Source organism: Myotis lucifugus, unplaced genomic scaffold (assembly GCF_000147115.1).
Source record: "Myotis lucifugus unplaced genomic scaffold, Myoluc2.0 scaffold_45, whole genome shotgun sequence".
NCBI classification, from domain to species: domain Eukaryota; kingdom Metazoa; phylum Chordata; class Mammalia; order Chiroptera; family Vespertilionidae; genus Myotis; species Myotis lucifugus.
The window spans coordinates 5,219,406-5,225,556 of record NW_005871093.1 but is presented as its reverse complement, the minus strand read 5'-3'; positions in this window follow the sequence as shown (position 1 = coordinate 5,225,556).

Below are 6,151 nucleotides of genomic sequence, written 5' to 3'. Positions count from 1 at the left end.
CCTCCTCCATGGCCCAGCCATAGGAATCTCTCTCCGACAGAGGCCTGCTGCCCCCCCCCCGCCTTCCTCTCAGCTCCATTCCCTGTGCTCTGGGGGCCCGCGTTCTTCAAGGCTCCTCACAACAGCACCTTTGGGCTGCTCCCTCTGCCTGCCACTCACTTAGCCGTCAAGACACATCTGGGCTGCCACCTTGTCCAGGAAGCGGCCCTTGATCCCACACATTGAGAATGAGATGTGGCCCAGAGCACCACCCAAAGCATGACAGGCAACTCCATCAGCGCTCTTACCGCCTCACACCGTGTGAACCTGTGCACCTGTCTTGTCAAAGTATTCTGTAGCCATTCCCTGGGCAGAAAAGGGGCTGAAGGATTTGAAAGCAGTAAAGGGGGTTTTGTGGCTAGGACACCAGCAGTTTGAATATGAGCTCTAACTTTTGTGTATTATACATACATGGACCACATCCGTGGGCTGAGGGGCCAGTGTATGAACAACGAAGCACAGGGGTAAGCTGCAGAGACAGGAGTCTGGTTTTCAAGAGGGCTGATGGCCTTTCTAATGGTGCTTTTCTGACGGCACTTTATCTTTCCTGCTGAAAAGCAACAGCGATTGGACAAATGACCTTCCAGCTTCTCTCCAAACATCTGGCTCACAGACATCCAAGGCTCAGGGGGCCCCAGAAGGGGTGTGTGTGAGTGTGAGCATGTGTGTGTGTGTGTGTGTGTGTGTGTGTGAGTGTGTGTGTGTGCAGGGGGGCATGGAAAGGCGTGTGGATTGGTCCAAGAATAGCCAAACAGATCAGTGCGGTTCTCTCAGGAAACCAAGGTGGCTGAGAGCATCGGGAGGGGGAGAGGGGACTAGGAAAGTGATGCTTCTAAGCCAGAGTGAGCCTGCTTAGGGCGCTGCTCCCCAGATGTCCCAGGAACCGCTGCCTACCTTGACCAAGCGCTCCTCCGTCAGCCGCAAGGTGAACAAAACAAGGCTTTCAGGAAGCCAGACTGAGTTTCAAGGACTGTTCTGTATCCCCAAATTATGTTCCTTCCTTCATCTGGTGCTAAAGCAGCCTTTTTTGTAGGAAATGATGGCGATTGCACGGTTGTTTTTTCCAATGTCTCTTCATGGTAAAATAACTAACTGGTCACATTCTGTCAGTCTCTAATGTTGGGGTGTTTGGTGGGTGACTGATGTGTGTGACTTCTCAGAAGGACCCAAAGACCCTAAAAGCAATGTCCCCTTGTACCCGGCTGCAGAGGAAGTGCAGCCTCGGGAGGGACGGCAGCCCTGCAAAGCAGCAGGGCCGGTGGGCAGTGTCCTGGGGAGAAAGTCACTGGCAGCGTCCCCGGCGAAGGCTCACATGCCTCCGGGCGTGTCACCACCTCAGCTGACTGGCGCACTGCACCGATGTGCAAACACGGGGGCCTGGGGAATAGCAGCTGTGAAGGAAGGCTGTGAGGCTGGAAACCGGGGGGCTGAGGGGAGCTCCCCAGCCAGCACCTTCTGGACTAGGGGTGGGGAACCCTTTTTCTGCCAAGGGCCATTTGGGTATTTGTAACATCATTCACGGGTCATACACAATTACCAACTTAAAAGTCAGCCTGTATATTTGGTCAAACATTTCATTAACTCACCTCTAACGCCTTGGCAGGGCCAGGCCAAATGATTTCACGGGCCTCATGTGGACGTTCCCCACCCCTGTTCTAGAGACTTCCCTTGGTAGAAGGAGGCCGGGTGACAACCCCGATGGCCAGGACTCGATCAAGTTTTTGCCTCTTCTTCCAACTCAGGACCAACTGGAAAAAGCCAAATATGCTCCCCTCACCAATCACGGCGGTGACACACGTCCTGCTTCTGGTTACCCCGCATTCAGCTCCCCACACCATCAGCCTCCCCATCAAGACACACCCCGCCTCCTTTGTCCACTGCGAAGCTCTCCCACCCGCCTGCGTGACGGCCATGCAGTGTTGGTGCCTGACTGCCTACCACAGCAAGCTCCGCCTACACTGCCCTTGCTTGTTCTCACCCGGCTGGTCTTCATTTCCACAATCCATACGCCGTTCTTAGCTCGAAACCTACCCTGTCATAAGTTTACTTACAAATGCCAGCTTTTGTTCACTCAGCAGCCCGTAGGAAATGGAGGAGGCTGCGTGGAGAAAGACCCCAGGACCTTGTGCATCCACACAGTAGCAGACACTTTAAAAAATATATGTTTTTATTGATTTCAGAGAGGAAGGGAAAGGGAGAGAGAAACATCGGTGATGAGAGAGAGTGTCATTGATTGGCTGCCTCCTGCACACCCCACACTGGGGATCAAGCCCACAACCCCACACGAGCTCCAACCAGAATCGAACTGTGACCTCCTGGTTCATAGGTCGACACTCAACCACTGAACCCCACGGAACCAGGCCAGCTGGGCTGGGCAGTAGCAGACACTTCTTGTCACTGCTGGGCTCCCTCCTCCACAGGCCGTATCCACTTGTACCAACTGGAGGGAGGTGCCTGGGCTTCCTCTCCCAGGCAAGGAAGAGCAGGACTCAGGCGAAGACCCGTTTGAAAGTAGGGGTGTAGCCTTCAGAGTGATGGACTCAGCTGATATCTCCATGGTGATGCTACTCCAGCACCAGGCCACTGACAGCATCCAAACAATAATTTTTTTGTGTTTTCAACAGAAAAGGGTTTGGGTTTAAATTGTTCTTTTTTTCTTTCTTTCTTTTCTATGTCTATAAGGTTTTTTTATTCTTTGCTTAATCACTTCACCTTTTTCTCCCAGCCCTCCAGCCCACTCCCCTCTAACAGCTGTCAGTCTGTTCTCTGTATCTGTGAGTCTGTTTCTATTCTGTTTGTTAGCTGATTTTGTTCATTAGATTCCACATGAAAGTGAAATCATATGGTATTTGTCTCTCTAACTGGTTTACTTCACTTAGCATATTACTCTGCAGGTCCACGGTCCATCCGTGCTGTCGCCAAAGGTAAGATTTCCTCCCTTTTACAGCTGAGTTCTTACTATTCCACGTGTAAAGGTAGCACAGCTTTTTTATCCACTCGTCTACTGATGGGCACTTGGGCTGCTTCCAAATCTTGGCCATTGTAAATAACACTGCAATGATCATGGGGTGCATATACTAGTATTCTTTCGAATCAGTATTTTGCGTTTCTTCAGATAGATTCCCAGAAGTGGACTCACTGGGTCATAAGGCAGTTCCATTTTTTTGAGGAAATTCCATACTGTTTTCCACAGTGGCCGCACCAATCTGCATTCCCACCAAGAGTACACAAGGGTTCCCTTTCCTCCACATCCTCACCAACACTTGTTGCTTGTTGATTTGTTGATGATAGCCATTCTGACAGGTGTGAGGTGGTATCTCACTGTGGTATTAATTTGCATCTCTGACAATTAGTGATGTTGAGCAGCTTGTCATATGTCTATTGGCCATCTGTATGTCCTCTTTGGAAAAGTGTCCTTTCAGGTCCTTGGCCCGTTTTTAAATTTGATTTTTTTGATACTGAGTTTTATAAGTTCTTTATAGATTTTGAATATTAACCTGTTACCAGATGTATCATTGGTGAATATATTCTCCCATCCAGTGGGTCGTTTTTTTCATTTTGTTGTGGTTTCTTTCGTTTTTTAGTTTAATGTAGTCCCATTTGTTAATTTTTTTTTATTTTGTTTCCCTTGCCCAAGGAAATATATCAGAAAAAAATATTGCTAGGAAAAATGTCTGAGATTTCACTGCCTAAGTTTTCTTCTAGGATTTTTATGGTTTTGAGTCTTACATTTAAGTCTTTAATCCATTTGAGTTTATTCTTGTGTATGGTGGGTTCCCCCACCCAAAGCCCATCACAGTGACCAGTTTTCCCCTCTACAGCTTACACGGTTGAGATTCTACCTTATACACAAGTTTTGAATGTGCTTTTTTCATTTGACATAAATACAGGAGTGTTTCCCCATTTATTACAAATACATTATAAATAGTGTTTCAGAGAATATAAAATATTCGGTCATGTGGATGTCCTTTTGGTCCTAAAAATTAAAATAAAACAATACCAGAGAGGCAGTAACCTGCAGGGCAGCCAGGCCTCGTCTGTGGCTGCCCCACCCCAGGCCTCTGAGACCTCTGCCCTGCCCCGTTATTCCTGATATGCTCTTCCCATAAGCCGCCTCCCCCACCTTGCTGCTGGTCATGGCCAGTGTCAGCAAGAAAATGGTCAAATCAGCACTTTCATGGAGACAAAAGGCTTGGGTGAGAAAGTCCCTCTCCCTGTAGTCCCAGCCCCCCCACCGCCCACCCCCACCATCCACAGGCCTGATGCTGAGGCATCGTGCCCAGCTCCACCCTCCATGTCCACATCATTTGTTTGGCTGCAGGAAGTAGAAAACCCAACAAGATAGAAACCTGTAGTCTCACCTAGAACAAGCCCAGCAGCCACAAGGGCAATCAATACTCCTCTCAGGTGAGTTATGCCTTTGCAGCTCCGCCTACCCCGTCCAGGTAAGGAGAGGTTAGTACTCTGCAGGAACTGGGAGCTGGCGGGGAGGGAGGGGGCTGGTGGGTGGAAGGTGGCTGAACGTGCTGGCTGGGCGCAGGTGAGCTCAGGTGCATTACAGCAGGATCTGTGTGATCTGAAATCCCTGCCTCTCTTTGAGGCCTCAATTTCCCCACCTGTGCAAGGAGGGGCCAGGATGAAATGATGGTTTCCTTTCTTATGAGGAACCTTCTTAATCCATCTCTGATGGGTTGTTGTCCTGAGAACTTTGGCCTCTTTCCTGGTTCCAGAAGCCTCAGGTGCCAGAGAAGGGAGAAGTGCCTCCAGGGCCCACGTACCGTTTGGTCTGGGTCAGAAACCCACTCGTTTGGGCAAATCACACTCTCAGCTACACCCCACCTGCTCTGTTTTTTCTGCGCACTCTCTGCTGCCCCAGAACTTCAGAGTGTCTGTGAACTGTCTGAACTTGTCTGCAAAACACTGTGTGTGTGTGTGTCTGCACAGGCACGTGTGCATAAGCATATCGCATGTTTCTGGGGGGAGTCCCCATGGACTTCAGTCTCAAAGGAGTGTCCCTAAGACCTGACCTGGAGTGGCCTCTCCTTTGGTTTGCTCTGCTGCTCCCTCACCCTGACGGTGTCCCAGCACCCCAGCTCTAGCTTGCACCCCCACAGCCTTCCAGCTGGTCTCTCCGGTCTCAGCCTGCCCCCATGAGCTGCCAGGAGAGCGTTCACAATGGCTTCTGATTGGGCCTCACTTGCTTTCCATCATCAGGACCCCCATGGCCTTCAAAGCCTTCCTGGGCCCCCTGCCCACCACTGTTCCCAAGGGAGGGAGGAGCGGGCAGAATCTTAAGAGGAGAGCAACTGGAAAAGCCCTGCACTTCGCTCTCTGTGCTGCTTCCTCTGCATGGGACAGAAGTCCCTGTTAGAAATCTCCAGCTCACAGGAGAAGATCCAGCCTCCTAACGTACAAAGTCCTTTTATGGCCTTGCTCTTTGAATGTCAACTTTGCACTAGATACTCTTTGTTCTAAGCCCTTCACATAGATTAACGCATTCAGCCTTGACAACAACCCTGGGAGGCGGTGTAACACCAGCTCCATTTTACAGATGGGGAAACAGAGGCCCAGAGAGTATTGTGCATCAGCTGGAGGTGAGGGAGCTGGATTCTCACCACTGCCTGATGCCTTGGTCTTATCTCTTAACTAGAGGCCTGGTGTACAAAATTCGTACAGGTGGGGGGCGGGGGTTCCTAGGCCTGGCTGGCGATCAGGGCCTACTGGGGCTGTCTCGCCCAGTCCCGATTGGGGCCGGGCCAGCTGGGGCCTACTGGCTGCCGGCTGGGGCCTGGGGGCCTGCCGGAACCTGCCAGCCAGGGCCTGCCGGGGCCTTACTGGCTGGGGCCTGCTGGGGCCTGTCGGCTGCTGAATGGAGCCTGCCAGACTGAGGGAGGGATGGGAGGGAGGGACTGCGGGAGGTTTGCCAGCCAGGGGGAGGGACTGGGGGAGGTTGGCTGTGGAAGCGCACTGACCACTAGGGGGCAGCTTCTGCGTTGAGTGTCTGCCCCCTGGTGGTGAGTGCATCATAGCGATTGGTTGACCAGTCTCTCTGGTCTTTCGGTTGTAAGGGTTGCTTAGGCTTTTATATATATAGATATCGGACCTCTCACCC